The following is a 21,913-nucleotide window of genomic DNA, read 5'->3' on the forward strand; positions in this document are numbered from 1 at the left end:
AAAAGGCTTAAAAGACCATTTATGCAAAACATTAGCAGCCTAAGACATAAAATGTGGTGACGTTTACCCTTATCTCAGAGAAGATACTCAAGTTCCATTTCTGTGTTTTTGGTAGTCACACTCTGATTTGTCAGTCACTTCCATTCAAGCTGGATCTTTCCAAGATGGCTCCCTGCTTTGTTATTACTGTGTAAATACAGACATGAAGTATGTATTTAACATTTCTGCCCCATAGAAATGTTTCATTCCTCCCATACAAACTCTTTCATGTCAAAGTACTTTATCAATTTCTTTTATGTCCCCTAACATATGTGAATAATTTATTTTGCATAGTCCAGATCCCTATGATCAATGTCTATTTCCTTCTTTAAATGTGCCTTGGTTTGTCAGAGGACATAAACTGTGTTTAGTCTGTGTCTTCCTGATGGAACTTTTTTCTCATCCTGTCCTCCAGTTCTCACCTTTCTGTATGCCTTCTTTCTCAAGTATCGCCTCTCATAATGCTGTGCTATGTTTTAAGCCATGGTCATTGTCTCCTTTTCTAACACTTTTCTTCACCTGATAGAGGATTTTATTCCTTTATACATTTCTTAATGCTACTTTATAACAGTTCAGGACACAGAAGCGGGTGTCTGTTTATGCTGCCTCTGTTCTAGGTTTGAACATGATATTGAGTCACTAGTAGAGCCTGTTAAGGGGAAAGAACATGGTATAAGATTTACCCTGTTTTCTCTTCACAAGGATTTACAGAGATTTCTACCTTATTCAAGGCTTACAGTAAACGACGATCTGGGACATCAATAAAGGATAAGCCTCTGCTCTTATCAGTGCATTAGGTAGAGTGAGCACTGTGACATATTTACACTTCCATGGTGCCATTACATGCAAGACAGAAAAATGGCCTCATATATGCAGTTTAGCATTGTGTGAAATTAATAAAGAAATGAAAAATAAACAGTTTGATTCTCATTTGAGGTAGCACCAAAGTTCAGAAAGAAATATAGCACCCACGTAGCACAAGAAAATACAAAAAGAGACCAGTGTGCAGTTCTGCTTTAAACAAAAGGTATCACAAAGACAATCTGCATAGCAAAGGTCCAAACTGAAGAAAGGATTGTCTGCTTCCCTGTGGTCTTATAGAATTCATTTTCTAACTCTCAAATTACAGAGAAGGGACCTGGTAATATTGGTGAGCACCTCTTCTACAAATTAACAAATCTTGGGAATACAGTATTTGAAGACAGGCAGAAGCACTTATAGAGTTCATTTTACTTCCAAAGATTGTGAAATAGACAGGAATGAACTGGATTTCCAGTTTAACGTAGGTGGCATAAAAAGCATGGAATCACTTCTGAAGAAAATAAAATGTGGAGCATGAGTAAGCTAGTAGGCTTAGAACTCTAAGCAGCATGGATTTACCTCAAGATTAAATGCCATGTCAGAATTTATATGCATATTTGCCATACTTTGGACCAAAGTATGTTGCATTGTTGCAAACATTTTTTTAAATATTTTATCCCTAGTATTTAAGGAAACATCCTAGAAGGACCAAAATGGTAAATTTATAGATCTGTACAGAAACACATTTTCCAACATTTGATAAAAATATCACCAAGCAACCACCAATTAAAGAAGAAATAAGGAAACTAACTTTTGTTCACGAAGGCATTGCTATTACTGTTTAGAAATATTGAGACTTTGCTAAGGTGTTAAAATAATTCTAATGGTTTTACTTCTTGAAGACAATTTGTTAAAATACTAGAAAAAAAGCTTCATCTATGAGTTACCACATTCCAAAATTATATGGATTCAGCTCAACAAGTTCAACTCACTGGAAACTCAGCCCTATAAAGATCGCAAAATAAATGTTTTTCACAGAGAAGCAAGCTCTTCTACACCCCAATGTGGGAGGCAAACACCCCCCATAACTGCACCCTTATACCTATACCAACTTCATGGTCACACAAACATTAAAGAAAGGAGACATTAAAAAAACAAAAGGAGTTGGTGATGGTGCACAATTTGAAATTGTACTAGCAGGGGTTTGTTACTCAGGTTTCACTCAAGTGTCACAATCTGTAGCTAAGCATTACTACCACAGATGGAGAGAAGTAGTCCTGCAATCTTAGATATAGAGAGTAAGAATATTCTCTTTATGATAATTCAGTCATGAAGCAGATATGCATAATTACCAATGGCACATAGGGGGTGCAGAGAGGGGCTTGCCATGCTAAAAATAAAAATCCTTAAATCCTAGGATTTGTTATCTGTCAATTTAAAAATACAGAGGTCAAGATGCCAAACTCTTGAAGAACTGGCTTTCCACAAGTTTGATTGGCATCACAGGTTTAAACAGTTTGGACTCAGAGACTTCAGATTTAATGTTATTGTCAGTTCAAAAACAGTTGTTAACAAAAAAAAAAAAACTTACATTGTATCAACATAAAACTACTAAAACATTAATCACAGGTAATCCTTCAACTGTTCATATCCTCATAGATGCTGTCTGGCTATGAGGATATTTAAAAGCTTACCATACATTCTCATGAAGTTTAAGTTTTTACCCTTATATTTTAAGTGTGAATAACCCAGAGATGAGCAAAGGATTTACATATTGCCCAAACTGATGAGGGATAAGAGTGCTAAATCGGGGTGTATTTATGTTTACCAATCCATTCATCCAGATTTTGGTTGAATAGGTGTAAGATAAGTACTTTGCTTTATGTGAAAAAGGAAGATGATTTCAAAGAAGTGCCATTCTTTAATATACACATCTATCCCTCCAGCATGTTCTGTTTATGTTATAAAAGAGATTGACATCTTTAGGTGTTTATCCCCATTTGGGCTTGACAATGTGCAGTCTGTCTGACAAGATAGGGTATGATGAGACTTTGTCCATGACACAGAGATTGCCCCTCAGTAGCTCTATGACTATATGGAGAAAAATAGGCCTCAAGGGAATTGAAACTATGTTTTTTTATATGTTCCCTACCTGCGCATTAGCAAATAGAGCCACTGAAGCATTCATCACTCTAACATGATTCAGTACATGACTGTATTTCCGCACATGTATGCATTTACCAAAGGATATAAAGTTTGAAAAGTCAAAATGCCTGTCATCATGTAGTGACTTTAATTTCCAATGATTTATCAGAAAAGTCAGAAATGTGTATGGAATACACCAAATATATGAGGCAATCAGAGACACTCTGTGAAATGAGGGATGGTTCTTGTGTTGTCTGACCCAAACAGTTACCAGAGAGTAAATATTTCATACAAATTGTATACTAGTCCAGTAAAATCAGACTCTAAAAGCAGCAGGTAACAAGAAGAGAATCTGTTTTTATCCACAACCAGTACCGCTCTATTTAGCAACTGCAATCCTCAATGGTTTGCCAAAAAATCATACATTTTATGAGACATTGACCAAAATATTAGACAAACTCTGGGACATTCTGTGAAATCATGGATAGTTTCAACTTTGTTTTGCACAATCACCAAAAAGTAAATATTCTGATGTATTTCATACAAACACACAATAATCCTCTAAAGCTAGAATTTAAAATGAGCAAACAACAAGAGGATAAGTTGTTTTAATTAGCATTCAGCTCCCTTCCCCCATTTGGTGACTGCAATCTTCAATGACTTGCCAGGAAGCAATGATTTCATTAGGCACGGACCAAAAACATAAGGCAAAGCAAGGACTGTTTCACATGTAAACAGCAGACAAAGTAAATATTCCAACTTATTTTACACAAATACGGTCATATTTAAACATACCTCTCAACTGTACAGATTTCACAGCATGTCCAGACTTTTTCTTTTATTTTTGGTGTGTTCCTCCTAAAATCTGCACTTTTCTGGCAAATAACTGAGGATTGAAGTCATTAAATAATGACAAACATTTGAGTTTAAGACTCCACATCTTTCAGAAAATACATGCTAATACAAAACCTATTATTCTATCAACCTTCTAAGTTTGTCACAAAACAGTTAAAATAACTCACTGATAAAATAAGTGTCACGTCCCAACAGTCCGTATTCAGCATAAATCTCTTTATTTTTCACCAATGTTAAGCGCTTTCATCTACTATTCCGTAGATTTCATCAGAACATGTACCTATTCCTAGTCATCCATTTAAATACTCACAATTTAAATGGATGACTAGGAATGGGTACATGTTCTGATGAAATCTGTGGACCAGTAGATGAAAACACTTAACATTGGTGAAAAATAGAGAGATTTATGCTGAATATGGACTGTTGGGACGTGACACTTATTTTATCAGTGAGCTATTTAAACTATCTGTTTTGTGAGAAGTCTGGGTTCACTGATAACTTTCTAAGTTTGTAAGAGCAATCCAAATTTTTTGCTCTAAGAGGCTGAGAGGTGTGGATCATGTAAACCAGAGTTCTGAGCAAAGTCAAAAATAATGGGAGGACAAACATCCAAAACCAGGACCATAAATTCTTTACTCAAGAACACTGGACAAAAACAAAAATAATAGGAAAGCAAAGGCCCAAAATTAAGGGAATGTTTTTTTGAATATTACTGTAATTCACCCAAACAGTTAATAGAGCAACAGATTTTACATCAACAAGTATTTTCTGAACAATAAAAAGTATGGGACTCCAATACCCGGCATTCCCTTGTAACTGTAAACTTTAATTGACTTACCAGAACATCAAAAATATTGTAAGGAAAAGCCAAAAAAAAATGTTATGCAAAATCGGGTAAAGATGAACAGTATGTCAGAGACCAGGTTTTGGAATAAGTTCAACATGCATTTTCTGAATGATAAGAAGTATGAAATTCATGCACGACATTACTGCCACATCCATCCAATTCACAGGTAAATACTCTATTCCAACCTTATAAAAGGAAGATGCAATAATGTTACTATACTACCAAATAATTTAGGTTTCTACTGCCTAATTCTGTCCATTTGGTCTTCAAAGCAATGCAAAATCCTTATATTATAACTTACAGATCAATCTCAGAAGCTAAACAGCAGCTGCTTAATAATCATCTATGGTCAATAAATTATATTTATCCAGACTTAATACAATTATTACTTTCAGTGCTAGACATACCCTTAAGCAATACTGGGGAATACTAACTTTTCACTTTTCTTAATAACAGTTTCCTGTAAAAATTCACAGAAATTCACACAAATATCCTCTTTCACTGAATAACTTGACAATGTGTTCTATTTCCTGTAAAAATTAATGGTTGATAATAATTACTGATTTGAGTGAAAGTAGTTTAAAATGGACGTGTCCGCAGATACTGGGTCTATACTCAGGGTATTAAGGGATAACTGGAAAATTATAAGAGGAAATCCAGAATTTAATCATGTTTAGATGGTTGACCCAATGAAGTTTTACTGTTGTTCTTGTCGTTGTTGTGTCTTTTGGCTTTTTCCCAGTTAGGGGTCGCCACAGCGGAACTCCGGTCTGCTAATGATTGGCAGTTGATTTTTACTTGCTGAGTTGCCGGCCCTAATGCACAACCTTCAACAAAGATACACCCATTCACGCATGTCTCCACAGAAGACTCTCTGAGAATCGAATGGAACAACGTCTTGCTGTGAGGCGACAACGCTACCGCAGCACCACCACCGCGTAAAATACCATTTACAAAAGGCTAAAACTTTAACTGAGCCTAGTTTTACCAACAAATAAATCTATATGTACAATGTGGTACCTGTGAGGCTTGTTATTTATGCTAAACAGTGTTCTATCTGTGACACGAGTGGCATAGTTTGCATTACTTTATTTCCTAATGTGATGCTTTTTATGTTGGGATAACAACACATGGTTTCAGAAACACATTCAAGAGCATCAATACGACATTAAGTCAAAGAACATGAACAGTGGGTTACATAAGTATACTGATGATAAGCTTGAATATATGTATATATGCCTTTTTTAATTAGACAATGTGTTGTTAGATTTAAGGGAAGGAGACTTTAAGATCAAAGGTGAAGAAAAGGAGTCTTTATGGCACCTTAGACTACAAGCAAACCATTCAGATTGAATGAGGGTTGTTATCATTAAATGTTTTTTTGAAATGTAGAAGATTAAGAAAGGATTAATTGATTTTATTGATTTTTATTACAAAATACAGCACTCAGTTTTTATGTATTTGATCTAATTGTCAACTGATAGTTCTTTAAAGGTCGTGATATTTTGCTCTTTTCAAAAAGATGAAAGCTATGTTTTATTTAATTAAAATAATGTTTATGCAAAATGTTCAAAAGTAGCTTCTGAGACAATAGCTAGTTTTGGAAGTGTATACAGGTATTTCTATCCATACTGTAAATATTTTTTTTGTGTTCACACAGTTTGTTAACCTTATTTGACTGTACATTCATTCCTGTGGTATACATGTTATCAAATATAATGCTTGCAGTGTGCTTCCATGTACATTTGTTTACCTTTTGCAATGCATTACTGTGCATGGATCATGGCTGAAATGGATCCGCTGACCAGTCCATATCAAACTGTAATAAATAAGTAAATTACTGGCTGACTTTAATACTCAGGGATTTACAAAAAAAAAATCAATAATTTTGTGAGGCACAGGGAAAATATGTAACAAAATCAGGGACAGTTGACATGAGATGGTTCTAGAGAGCCCAGTCAAGATGCCTGCTCAAAACCAAAGCTCTGGAGAGAGCCTGCAGAGATTTGGATGAATATAGTGCCCCTAAGGAGAAAAAAAAATCAAAAAGAAAGATAAGTGAGCTGCAAGTAAAGAGGAACAATCGGGCATTTTCTTTGACAAGGTAATTACAATAGTCCAGGATGTGAGCTCCATGAAACAAACAATATAACATCAACAAACAGAAGTGGAAGGGATACAAGGGAAACTGCAAGTTGTGGAGAAAGAAAAAGTAGCAATTAAAGGCTTATCTGCAGGAGCAGAATCACAGAATACAGGAACTAACAGACACTAAAAATTGAGGAGAAAAGATAGATGATCTTAAAAATTACTCAAGGAGAAGCAAAATCAGGATAATTGAATTACAACAGAGAGTTAGTAATCATTAACGGGAAGAACATTTGTAATGCATCTATTACATGAGAGAGTTGTGATAACAGGAAATGAAGAAACACTAAGAGACTACACACAGTGTGTAATGGCAACAAGCAACATCAGAAAGCATACTTAGGCATGTTTTAGGTTATTTCCATTTGTTTGCTGTAAAAAAAATGAAATAATAAGACAAGCAAAAACAAGTTAGCCACTTTCCAGGGATGTCCATAAAGCTGGTTGAAGGTAACAGAAACATTCTATAAGAGAGGAGGGTGAGCCAATCAGTGAAAGACTCAAGGAATAGTACTGGGAGGTTTACAAACAATAGGATGGGGCAGGAGTCTTAGAATGGAACTGGGAAAAGTGTGTAGTGGGCTATATACTGCAGGATGACCAAAGACACAAGCTGACTGTAGAGGTGACAAGGGATAAGTTAAGCAATATACAAGATGAAGGAGAGGAAAGCTGGAGGGCCAGATGTATTTCCCCTAGACTTCTACAAATGGGGGGGGGGGATGTGGAAGGTCCTAGTGAATGTATAAAAATAATACAGATTTGGGCAAAATATCTAAATGCATGAGGATGTCTAGGATAACCAAGATACCTAAAAGGGAAGAAAAAAGAAGGAAGTGGGAAATTATAGCCCTGTCTATTTTGATTAATGCAGAGATCAATATTTTCCCAAAATTATTAGTCAGAAGACATAATGAATTATTACAAAAGCAATACAAGCAGGGCAAAAACGTTTTGTGAGGGGAAGGAAGGAAGGCAGAAAAAACTGGTGGGATTTGCTGGAATTTATGTACAGGGAAGAAGAGAAGCAGGAAAGGTAGGATTGTTCTTTTTGACTTGCCAAAGGCATCTGTTATGGTGAAGTGGGAATTCCTTTGGAAGACACTGCAGCAAAGACAGGTAGACAAAAAGTTCATACATTGGATGCAGGCCATATATCAAGACTCGATATCTGAAATAGCTATAAATGGAGAAGTATCTGAGGAAATATGGATATACAGTGGGACCAGACAGGGGCACCCACTATCCACAGGCCTTGTTATACCTGTGATTGATGAGATGGCAGTGGAAGTGAGATACAGTCTAGCAATGCTTGAAGAAAAGAAGAAGATAACATTTCAGTTTGTGGTATATGTAGATGGCTGCATGTTAATGTCACAGGATGTCGGGGCAGCCGTGGGAATAGTTAGAGGACAGTTGAGAAGTTTAAGGATGAGGTGGGATTCAGGTGCAGCAACAAAAAGACAGTGGTAGTAAGATTAGGAAGCGGGAAGGGGGAAGAGGGACTAGATGATATAAAAGAGGCAGAGTTCTCCAGACTCTGTGTTGGGAATGTAAGTAAGGTGGACAATAAGTTAAAAAATCTAGATGAAGTTGGAAAAAAGGTAAGGGATACTTCTGGGGGGGGGGTATACATTACTTGGGAGAATTATTGCAGCAAGGATGCTGATACTTCCAATAATTCTCACCTACCAGTAACATGCAAATATGTCTGATGGACAAAAGGCTGCAACTAATGCAGAACCACATAAAGGATGGGATCAGTAAAGGTTAGGGGAAAGCAAAAATCAAGGCAAAAATGAGAATGAATAGAAAAAGGAAGCTGGGTGCTCCCAAATATCCTGATATATGCATTGACATGTAACGTCCTGTACAGGATAGAAACAGATGAGAATGAGGTTCAGTAAAAGAGAATAAGGGAGAAGGAAACATGGAGGAATACTAAAGGACATGAATGCAGCCGCATGGAAATAACTGGGGCACATACAGTGGGACAAAGGGAACCTCAAAAGCTGTGGGGAACAGAATGATGAGGCAAAAGATGGGGAAGAAAATAAAGAAATCTGGAGGAGAAGTAGAAGTGATATAAAGGAAGATCTGGCATGCTGAAAAAATGATAGTTGGGGGAGATTTAAAACAATGGAGGAGTTAATACAGGAAAAGAGAGGCCCAGTAGTGGAACTACTTGATATATGAGAGACCTGTAAAAAACACCAATAGTGCAACAGGAAAAATGAACAAGCAGGAAGGGAGGGCAAAAGGAAAGAGGATGGCTGTAAAAGGTTAGGGAGGCAAAGGACCAAACAGATCTATATAGCATTAAGGGAAAGTAGAGACAATGTCGAATAAAAGAGAATGAAAAAGAACTGGGGAAGGGAGAAAGGATGGAAGGGAGCAGCAGAATACTGGTAGATGTCAATTCAGGCAGTTAGGCCCATGCAGAAATTTCACTGATAAGGAATTCAAAGCCTGAGAATACTGTACAGATAATATATAACCCCATGAGGCTGGAAAATAAAGGAAGAAACGAGGATAGTAGCCACTAGTGGTGTCAAAAGGGATGAAGCAGGGAAGATGCACATGTTCTGGGACTGTGGGTGGGCACAAAACGTCTGGAAGTAAGCTGTGAAGATTTAAAGAGACATATTTCAAAAGGAAGAAGAGCATATTTGAGAATTCTGTATCTGGTGCATAAAGCAACAGGACAGCATCTGAAAGAAGAACATTAGCAGCCTGCTGAGTACTGAAGGTATAACCATCATCACTGAAAACTGGAAGGAGACAAAAACAATATGGGAGCAGGAAGTGCACTAGAAGTTCCTGGACATGGGGAGAAGATGTCTGAAACTGGCTAGACTGAGGAAAGGTGGGAAGGAAAAAGGGGGAGAATATTAAGAGTAGGAAATGAAGTATTCAGCTGCTGCTGAGATGTGATAGACCATGCATTTGGACTGCACATGAATGTAAAGTACTGTATGGAGTTAATAAAGTTTAAAATAGAATACAAATTAGAGAGAGTTGACATGTGTCCTTTAAACTAAGTAAACCTGCTGTTTCATCCACAACCAGTCTGCAGTTCCCTTATTTAGTGACAGTGATTTCAGTGATATAGGTCATTGTCTGTCAGAATTAAAAAATATATTTACCTCATACTATACCCTTTACAGCCATCTGCAATTATCCACTATATTTTATAATGGGCGTTCTGCTTTTTGCCTTCCTTATGAATCATGAGGAAGGGAATGAGTAAAAAGTCATGGTGTTGTTCATTGAATTGTCAAGGATCATTTATTTATCCATTATTTCATTTTTAAGTATGTATATACAAAATATGTGTGTGTGTGTCTGTCTATATATCTATATCAATCTATATATATATATCTGTATCTGTATATATATATGTATATGTATGCGTGCACATGTGTTTTTGTTTTACTTATTTAAATGGGTAAGTGAACTGGTCCAAGGGCTTTTTCAGGCATGACCCAGGCCACAGTGGTAAGTTGTAACCAGGCAACAAGTAAGAAATACACTTAGATGTACAAAGAATACACAATATTGCCATTAAGGCATTTGACAAAGATTGCATGTACAAAACATAACCAAAGGGTAACTGTGAATACGTGAAATATTACACGCCATTTACAAGAGTTAATGCATTATTAATGCATAAATATATAGTGTGGGATTTAACATTTCTTTTGAAATAAATGATAACTAACTAAATAAATAATAACATTACCACCCATATGCATGTGGTAGGCAGTGGGAGTACAGATAGAAAATACACATGTATCCTGTCATTGATGCTTTTCCAACACATTTTATTAGCTATTGTTATGTGTGGCATATAAATTAAAAGAGGTAGTAATGCTGAAGATAACAAAACTTTAAAATTAAATTATGATGTTGACTGGCCATAAACTCCATGGAGCTATGGACCCAGACAGCTGCCAAATTGCTTGTGTTATAATCTGCTACTGATGTTATGTTGCTGTCTGCTAACAGATAAATATTAATTAGCTATATAATTAATGTAGCATGAAATGTAGCATCAGCTAAAGCTTCTGTGCATGTGTTAAGCATGCCCATGAATGACTGGGATTATGGCACAGTTAGCCACCAGAGATTGTATCACTGCGGGGCTTAGAATGGGCGGATAAAAATACAAACTCTGAGACAATGCAGGAATGTGGAAAATAGGATTATATTGTGCTGGGGAGGTAGCCAAGGGTGAATTAGGTGACTGTGAGTAAACTGGAGGAGTAAACAAACTTTGGGAATGGAACAAGGATAGACAACTCAGGGCTATGGAGAAAGGTGTGAGGAAGAGGCAGAGAGTCAAAAGACAGGACATACAAGTGGGTGGGGAGAGACAATGAAGGTATAGCTCATAGACACTAGCAAATAGACCACAAAAATGATTAGTAGCAAAATCCAAAACTGAGAGGGAGTACCAACCCCATGGTATAGAGGGTAAGGCTGTAAATGTGCCCCAGATGAACCGTGATTGGTTGACGGCATGGACGCTGGCTGTAACGGGAGGGTGGGTGTGAGTAGCAAAAATTGCTTCACCCATCCAGGGGAAGGTAAGGGAGGTAGCACAGCACTGACAGCCTGGTGAGCTACATGCTGCAGGCATTGGTTAGGAGGCTGTCCATGCATGGAAGCATGCATGCATGTACCTCTTGATGGCAGCCATGGTGGAGCTTGCAAGGCAGCCAATGGATTGGATGGGGGGGGGTTGGGGTGTGCTGACCAGCAGTTACATGATCTGTCACAACATCCTCAATTTCCTCATATGGGTCAAGAAGAGAAGGCTTAGGTGGGACTAGTAACCCTGAAAAATGAGGAGTCAGCTGAGAAGAGTAAGCAGAATGAATGACAAAGAGAAACAATGTTTCCTTTAGGCACATAACAGAAAGAAGAAAACTGACAGAACTGATCAATGTAAGCAAAGATGTGTGATTACAAAAGACAGAGAAAAAAGAGAGGCACTGAATGAATAAATGCTTTTCTTCAACATAGGGACTGAATGAATACTTTGTTCCAATAATCACATAGGAAAGTAAGTGGAGAATTAAATTTTGGAACTGAGGTAGGGTACAATGGGGGGAATATAGACAGACACAAGATACAGAGGTATGGGGCTTAGAGTGTTAAGTAAAACATAAGGCTCAAAATATTCTTGCTCTGTGCAATGAGATATATTACAATCATCTGTCAACAATATCTCAGTCTTTCTGCCATTATATGGGTACCTTTTTCTAATTTATTTACTCCCCCTGAGGAAGCATAAAGTATCAAACTTGTAGAAGGGAGGATTAGTGTCCTGAGCAAAAGAGGTACTATGTTACTATAAATAAACTCATTTTTATCTTTCTTAAAAAAAAAACTGTAGCAAAAAGCAGAATATTAGCTGGATTTTCCACTCATTAAACTGTAACTGTAGCAAGTGGTTTGCTAATTTCCTATAGCTTTTAACAGACTGAATGCTGGGAATGCAGTATTGGCATTCATTAAAGGAGCTGTAATATCACTCACAGCTTGTTATATAACTAATAGTACTACACTTTCATCCCATTATAACTGCAGACACTTTCCTTGACAGACTGTGTCTGAAATGGTTACCTCCTTTGTCTCAGCCTAGTTACTGCTCTGCAAAGAGGTATAGCATCTTCTTGTTACATTTGCTAACAGACACCAAGCTAGTAGTCTTTTAAATCATTTAAGCACTTGCAGTTAGCTTCACTGATCACCAATCATGCTGAGTTGTGGAGACCAATCAGTTCTGTTTTGTAATGGCAACTGTGTTCCCTAAGAACTTGTGCCCAGGCAAAACACCATGTAAGGTATATTTTTACTTAAAGAAATTATTGTGGCTCCAGTACCATTTGAAACTCCCTTAATTTTTTCCTGTCCTTCTCCCTCTTACAAACTATGTCCTCTGCTGTGTTTACAGGATTACATACTCAGGCAAAGTTCCTTGTGGAATAGCAGAATAGTGGAATACTTAAAAAAAAGACAGACCCAGTTACTGTTTTTTCAACTCTTCAATTTCCAAGTTTAAGATGCAGAGAGCGTGTTATGATAAAATAGAAATATCACGAATATGGTGACAGGGCTGGGAGACTAACCCATTAAAACCGGTTTAAGAACTATCTGCTAGAGTGTATATTAGCTTTGTACAAGTATTTTAATAGAGATCTACATATAGATGCATTAGAAAGAGCACAAATAGCAGTCTCTTCTCAAACATTTCACATGCCAACACCCTGCACTACCATGTTGGAGCTGTAATGTTTCCATTTAATCACCAGGTTAACATAACTGCAGCCACAAAGTGTGAATGTTCTTGTTAGTAATTTTTTTCCATAGCAAACTTTTGTGTATTATGTCATCAGAATGAGTAAATCTGCTTGATGCAAGATCATCTGACTGGTACAAGCTCGACACTTAAATAAGAGGTGCTAGAATACCATTTTCACTGAAGCAAGCTCTGAGGGTCCCACAGACAGCAGGTTGCTGACTATAAAAACAAGGATTTTTAACCAGCTGTATATCAAATGGTTTATTTATCACATAACTGTTTGTTAATGGCCTTGGCCTTGATCCTTTGGTCACTCTATAACTTGTCACATGGAAGCCCATAGATCACTGGTAATATTTAATAAGAGCTTCATGACCTTCTTCTCCTACTTCTACACACGTTTAGAACAATAATGTGGCAATTCATGACTATTAAAATTATTATTATTGTTATTATTATTAATAGTGCTCTAAAAAGTGGCTGTAGTAATGAGAAACTGTTCCCTAGGCACTATGATTTAGGAAGTCCGGGAGAATCCCAAACAGAACTTACATGACGGATCGAATAGAAACATCCTGCAAATGCTATGCAGTATAGCTTAAAAAGATGCAGGACACTTTTTTATATGAAACATTCATGATAAGTCATCGATACAACTAACAATGGAGTTTTTAGTTTGCTAGAAAAACTATTTACTGCACACTGTGGTGATATCATTAATAACAGCAGTAATGTGCTCTGGTTACATATCAGACTGCTTATTTCAGGTTCTTTACTACTTGAAGAGAGTGTCTTTTAAGACCAGCCTTGGTGAAGAGATATTTTTTGATAAGAATGGTGATCCACCAGCAATGTTTGATATTGTAAACTGGACAATATACCCTGATGGTAACAGCAAATCAGTCACAATAGGAAATTTTAGCAACCAAGCTCGTACAGGAGAAGAGATTGCTATCAATGCCAGCTCTGTCACATGGCATCCAAGATATTCTAAGGTATGATTTTTATGAAGTACTGAAAAAATCTAATGTTATTTTCTATAACACTACTACTTATGTATAACACATAGAAAATGTCTTCTGCATGAATCAGACTCAAGAATCAAGAAAAATCAGAAGCTTTTACTATAGGCAATTCTGCCACAAAGGAAAGCATGTTCTATCTGCCTTGTTTAGTCACAGCTAACAGGGAGGGCTTATTTGACACAAATCAAAATTATTTGACACAAATATCTGTTTTAGTTATGAAACACAAGGGCTGGCTCTATAAAGTATCACATAATGTGAAACTGAAAAATGTTACTTTTATGAACTAGAACTGCTAAACAAAGACTGCCTGCACCTCAATAACTGTGACAGTCAGATAACTACACTTGTGATAACCACTGTGCTACACACTGGTAACAATCATTGTGTTGCACTTCTGAACATGTGTACAGTCTGCAAATTTCAAACACATATTGCCTGGATGTCTCTGGTACAGAGGGAAGCAGTTTCTGAGCTGTAGAGAGAACTCTGTAGAGGAATTTTGTTTTCATGCAAACACAGATGCTAAGAATTACTGACATCATTACAAAATGTGCCTTGTTGATACCTATGAAAATTATCCATGTGGTCTTAAATTATAAATCAGTGAGATAATTTACAAGCAAAACTGCACTGGTTTTCTTAGAAGTATCCTCATTCACATTTGATGCATTTCATTTTCTAAGAGTTTTCTCAGCCAGAGGCACAAAGGCCAGGCTCAAAGGTCATTTTTAAACATATAGCACATTCAGATAAAGTGATTTTCATACTTAATTTCAGTATGCACTTGTACATACCTGTGTAAGTACATAATTATGCATACACCTGTGTATCTGCACATCCATACACGTGCGCATGAGTGTGTGAGTGTGTGTATGCGTGTGTGTGTCTGTTGTGTTTTTCTATGATGTTCAACAAATGCACAGAGAATACTATGACTCCACTCTCTTTTAATTTATAAGAGCATTCACTGTATCAGTTAGAAAGGATTTGGAATTTTTGCTTATCGAAGGGACCTTCATGTGGATAGTCTCCACAACAGGATTCAAAATATATGAGACAAGTTTATTGTCACATTTCTGTAACATGTATTTACTCTTTTCATTTCCTCTGGACACCTTTGACAAACTAAAAGGTGATAGTTCTGAGTTGTACCACAGGCATCCTAAGCACCTCTTTCTGAAGCTGATTTCCCTAGGCACATTATATTGAACAGGAAAGGAACAGAAGGGTACATCTGAGACAGAAGATAAAAATAAATTGTTTTAGAAAGGAAAGCCCCCCCAACTCATGATGTCAGAAGCCACCTCCTGCTATACATTTTAAGTCAGAGTTCATATTGACTCACAGCAGGGGAAAGTGCTTTCTGACATTTCAAAACTGTGAAAACTGTGACTATGGCATAACCCTTCATGTGAGAAGTTGAAGGAGGCTTCTCTTCCTCAAAACCTAATTTAAATATACAGTGCTGGTCCTTTTTTAACATCTAGTTTGGCTAGATGCATTTATAGTACCGTTAATATATCTACATTTCCGGCAATTAGAAAACTATAGATACATTTAAATTCTATCAGTGTTTTTAAAATCTTAGAAATGGTATCATGACACTTAATCATGGAGAGGGCAGTGAGTGTGTGTGTTTATGTGTGTGTGTGCTGTGTATATATGTATACATATATATATATATATGGTTCTACCTCACTTCAACGACACGCCGGAACATCGACAGGGAAATCGCGAGCCCCAGAAGATCGACAGCGCAGAAGACCGACGCGACGGGACCTAGAAGATCGACAAGCAGAAGACCGACCCGACGGATGAAAGCACCGACGCCGAGGATGCCGAAATGGGAAAAGGCTGTGTAAGTATGCGGTAGTGACGGACGTTAGGGTGCGAGTAAGGTAAGTGGGGATAGGGGTGGATTAAGTGAGTTAGGGTTAGGGAGTGGGTCAGGTAAGTGTGCGGTAGTGATTGTGTTTGGGTTAGGGGCGGGATAAGTGAGTTAGGGTTAGGGAGCTGGTCAGGTAAGTGTGCGGTAGTGATTGTGTTTGGGTTAGGGGCGGGATAAGTGAGTTAGGGTTAGGGAGCGGGTCGGGTAAGTGTGCGGTAGTGACGGACCTTAGGGTTAGGGTTTGGGTCAGGGTTGTAGGTAGTTGTGTATGTATGGTTTAGTGTGGGTTTGTAGGGATTTTGGTGTGCTTGTGTTGTGTATGTGGTTTTGGACGGGAATGTGTTTTGGTTGTTGATTGTGGTGTGTGAAGTGTATGAGGTTTCGTGTTTGTGTACCGTCGGTTATTTCGTTGTCGGGCATGTGGGATTTCATGTTTTGTACTGTCGGTTATGTGGTGTCGGTGATTGCGTTGTCGGTGTTGTGGTGTTTCGTTTATGTGAGGTAGAACCATATATATATATATATATATATATATATTTATACATATATATATGTATATATATATATATATATATGTGCATATATATATGTATATATATATATATATGTATGTGCATATATATATATATATATATATATATATATATATATGTATATATATATATATATATTTAAAAAAGGAAACTCTTGCTGGGTAAAGCACCTTCAAATAAGAAGAACAGCAAAGTTAAAACATAAGAAGGTGCACCATAGGCCAAAATCTTGACAAAGATGAATTCCCAGTAGGTTGAACACAGGTTTATTAGTATAAAAACACAGGCAAACTGCAGTATGGTAAGCGCTTTCGCGTTATAACAACGCTTCATCAGACATGAAAGCAGCTGGTAAACCATCTGTTTAAATAGGAATGACATACATATCATGTGCTTGCATTGACAAATCAGGACAAAAACAGTATAAAAACAATGCATTCAATATGAAAAACGAATGTCATAAAATCATAAAAACACTTGCTGGTACCATATGGGTCTATTGCTGAAAAATTCTTGTGAAGACTGGTCCATCATGTATGACGGAACAATATTTTTATATATACGAACTACAATCCATTTTAGTGCCTTAGTGGTCTATTGGCTAGAAAAGGTTTAAGAACTAATCTATCATTTAGACCAAATTTATGTGCTTGTAGCTTTAATATCCACTTCCCTTCTCTTTCCTCAACTTTATTTTTGATGTCCCCTAGCCTACCAGTTCTGCCCACCAATTCCAGAACTTGAAACTTAAAAGAATGTGTAGATCCTGATTCTTGCGTGTGTTTTGCTAATGCATTGGTGGTATTACATTTGGCTATGGCATAAATGTGCTCCCTGATTCGTTCACGTAGGGTCCTAGTTGTCATGCCTACGTAAAAAACAGAACATTGCTGACATCTGGCAACGTACACTAAGCAATCAGACTTACAATCAGCATAACCTCTAAAGAAATAATTACGCCCGGTATGAGGGTGTTCAAAACAATCAGTGGTCAATATGTGTCTGCATTGATTACACGTATGACAGGGATGAGTACCTATCTTAGTATGGGATCTGTGAGGTAGTTTGTCGGCCTTATCATAACAAAGCAATCTATTAAGGGAAGACATATTCTTATACGCTACCCTTGGTCTCTCATCAATAAGATTCTTGATCTTGTCATCTGCCATGAGAAGTCTCCAGTTGTTGTGTAATATATTCAACACATGTTTATTTTTGTTAGTATAAGGAATAACCACCCTATGCACATCAGAATTATTCTTAGTCTTGTTAATGGCTGGAAAATCTTTAGGTTTGTTAATCAGGGGAGCTCCTACATCTTTCCTAAGTGTGTCACTCATAGTGATGTTCTCAAAAACATGATCAGGGTTATATCCTCTGGAAATAAAATTCCTGGCAAGTTGGTGCTTATGTTTATTATACACCGGGTCTTGAGATGTTAACTTAGAGACCCTTAAGGTTTGGTTCTTGACAATATTATTGTGAACGTGTCTGGGGTGCATGCTTTGGCGATGGAGAAAGTTGTTTCTCCAGCAGGATTTCCTATAGACCTCTGTCTCAAAACGATTGCTGCCTTTGATAATCTTAACATCTAAAACTCAATTTCACTAGTAGCTTTGCAGCAGTCAAAAGTAAGAAAACTAGTCGTTCCATTTAAATAATCAATGAACAGCTGCAGTTGCTCCAAACTACCACCCCATATCAAAAAAATATCGTCCACAAAACGATTAAAATATTTAAGATGTTCCTTGTATTCGAATTCAGGATTAAAATATATAAATCCTCCCACTGTGCCAGAACCAAGTTGGCGTAAGCATTGGCACAAGGTGTGCCCATCGCTACGCCCTTGGTCTGTAAATAATATCTCTCCTCATAACAAAGAACATTGTTTTCAAGAACAATCTCTAGGAGACACATACATCTAGACACTGAATCACTGGACATCTTCTTGCCACACAATAGTGTTCTAACATATTCCATGCCTATGTCATTGGGTATTGATGTGAAAAGTGATCTAACATCAAGAGTGACAAGAAAATCCCCAACATTAAACATGGAATCGCTATAAATAGCTAAGTTCTCCAAAAAATGGGGTGTGTCCTTAAGGATGTAACTGATTCCCATAACAATTGGTTTTAACATCTTGTCCAAATATATTGACAATGGTTCAGTTAACCATCCTCGACTCGAGACAATAGGTCTCAAGGGAGGATTCAACATGTCCTTATGTATTTTCGGTAAGCCTCTGAAGGATGGTACTAGGGGTTTCTCTACTAGCATGTATAAGTACAAATCCCTAGTTAAAACATTGTTCAACATCAAATCATATAGCTCAGTGTGTACACATTTAATGAGATTGTTTAACTCATAATTAGTGATAGAATAGTAAGTATCTTTATCAGCTAGCATATTTTCCATCCCCCTAGAGTAACTGGACTGATTCAAGACAACAATAGCTCCACCTTTGTCAGCTTGTCTGATCGCTATTGAGTCATTGTTCCGCAGGCTCATTAGAGCTTGTCTTTCCTGTAGAGTTAAATTATAAAAATCAGGTTTCACATTCATATCATTATATAAAGCAAACAGATCAGATTCACATGCCTGTTCAAAGGCTTCTAACAGAGGATGAAGTTGTGGCATAAAGCTGGAAGGTTTCTTAAACATCATATGAGTCTTAGTTGCATCAATATCAGTATTATTGGTATCATTATTAAACATTGGTTTCAACGCTAAGTTCCTAGTAAAAAACTTAATGTCAACTATGATATCTGTAAGGTCATTGCAGCCTGCAGGTATAAAACTCAAGCCTCTGTTTAACACAGAGAGCTCATGCTTGTTCAAAACATAGTTTGAAATATTAATAACTAATCCATAGTCTGTGTTACCTTCTTTGTGGGGTGAATTATCTCTTCGGTGTTCTTTCTCTTCCCCGATCTCCCTTTTCTAGCCAATAGACCACTAAGGCACTAAAATGGATTGTAGTTCGTATATATAAAAATATTGTTCCGTCATACATGATGGACCAGTCTTCACAAGAATTTTTCAGCAATAGACCCATATGGTACCAGCAAGTGTTTTTATGTTTTTATGATTTTATGACATTCGTTTTTCATATTGAATGCATTGTTTTTATACTGTTTTTGTCCTGATTTGTCAATGCAAGCACATGATATGTATGTCATTCCTATTTAAACAGATGGTTTACCAGCTGCTTTCATGTCTGATGAAGCGTTGTTATAACGCGAAAGCGCTTACCATACTGCAGTTTGCCTGTGTTTTTATACTAATAAACCTGTGTTCAACCTACTGGGAATTCATCTTTGTCAAGATTTTGGCCTATGGTGCACCTTCTTATGTTTTAACTTTGCTGTTCTTCTTATTTGAAGGTGCTTTACCCAGCAAGAGTTTCCTTTTTTAAATTTGTGACTGTTGGTGATTTTTCTTGCTGGGACATGGCTGCTCACTCTGAACAGAGTGATACTGATCTGAATTTGGCTAACAAATCCATGATGTTGGAGACTTTGATCCGAATGGATACGAATCCGCTCTTGAAATTAACAGCCTCGGACCTGAACAATCCTAAAGCAGTTGAGAATGTTTTTAAAAACAACATGGACATCCTGATGTTAACTAGGAAATTTGAAAATAAGTTACAGAAAATACGCAACATTCAATGGCAAAGCTTACACATGGAAGCCTGCCTTAAATTTAGACTTGTACCCAGAGGGTTAAGGGTACTTAAAATGCCAACGTTTGGTGACTCTAACCCTGAGCTTCTAGCCCAATGGCAGAAGCTGAATCTAGAGACCAGCTTTTCCTATATCAAGATTTTGATTAATCACTACAATATAGTCGTACAACAGTTGATGGAAGAAGTTAAGGGGGTTGAGAATGATCTGTTGAAAGCACTAGGAGATGCTGATTTTGTTATATTTACTGAGGACGTGAAACGTACCATTTCCACACTTGATCTGAGGCTTGCACAAGATAAAAAACGTAAATTGGAACGGGACTTCATCGATTTCAACAGAAGTCAAGTTTTTTCATGGCCCCGTGAGAATTTTCATTCTCAAACACGCTTCAATCCTAGGAACGAGCGTATTCCTTTAAATTCAAAGGGAAACTTCAATCGGAGAGACAAGAGACTGTCTCATTCGGAAACGTCATCTTCGGGCGCCGCTGTGAATGCGCACACATGTGCGATTCCTCCTTCTGAGTCTCACGCGACCGTGATGGTTATACCACCTTGTTTAGCTGCTGCAGCACCACAACCTGGTCTTAGAGATAAAACTGTCCCTGATATACGACCGGCTTTAACGGAATCTTTTGACACCAACGCTATTCCGCCACAACGTTTGATTACCACTCAAGCTCAAGTACATGCGGGCCAAAACGCTGAAGTGGATGCACCACAACTTCTTGACACTCCGGTTCTTCATAAGGGCCATGAGGTCCGACGTAAACAGTTATCTATGGATCCGTTTGTTATTTCAGTTGAAGATGAAGTCTTTGGTCTAGGGGAAGGGTTCCCTTCTTTTCCCCTTCCTTACAGACCAACAGACAAGAGAACTTGGACTCCACAAGGGAGATCGGGGAAGAGAAAGAACACCGAAGAGATAATTCACCCCACAAAGAAGGTAACACAGACTATGGATTAGTTATTAATATTTCAAACTATGTTTTGAACAAGCATGAGCTCTCTGTGTTAAACAGAGGCTTGAGTTTTATACCTGCAGGCTGCAATGACCTTACAGATATTATAGTTGACATTAAGTTTTTTACTAGGAACTTAGCGTTGAAACTAATGTTTAATAATGATACCAATAATACTGATATTGAAGCAACTAAGACTCATATGATGTTTAAGAAACCTTCTAGCTTTATGCCACAATCTCATCCTTTGTTAGAAGCCTTTGAACAGGCATGTGAATCTGATCTGTTTGCTTTATATAATGATATGAATGTGAAACCTGATTTTTATAATTTAACTCTACAGGAAAGACAAGCTCTAATGAGCCTGCGGAACAATGACTCAATAGCGATCAGACAAGCTGACAAAGGTGGAGCTATTGTTGTCTTGAATCAGTCCAGTTACTCTAGGGGCATGGAAAATATGCTAGCTGATAAAGATACTTACTATTCTATCACCAATTATGAGTTAAACAATCTCATTAAATGTGTACACACTGAGCTATATGATTTGATGTTGAACAATGTTTTAACTAGGGATTTGTACTTATACATGCTAGTAGAGAAACCCCTAGTACCATCCTTCAGAGGCTTACCGAAAATACATAAGGACATGTTGAATCCTCCCTT

At 37.3% G+C, this 21,913-nt stretch overlaps 1 pseudogene; it reads left to right on the top strand.

Moving 5' to 3' along the window:
- LOC122808449 overlaps positions 1 to 21,913 on the top strand; it is a 200,394-nt pseudogene that overhangs the window by 128,843 nt on the left and 49,638 nt on the right.

Source organism: Protopterus annectens, chromosome 8.part0, assembly GCF_019279795.1.
Source record: "Protopterus annectens isolate FY-2018-M chromosome 8.part0, PAN1.0, whole genome shotgun sequence".
Taxonomy (NCBI): Eukaryota; Metazoa; Chordata; order Ceratodontiformes; family Protopteridae; genus Protopterus; species Protopterus annectens.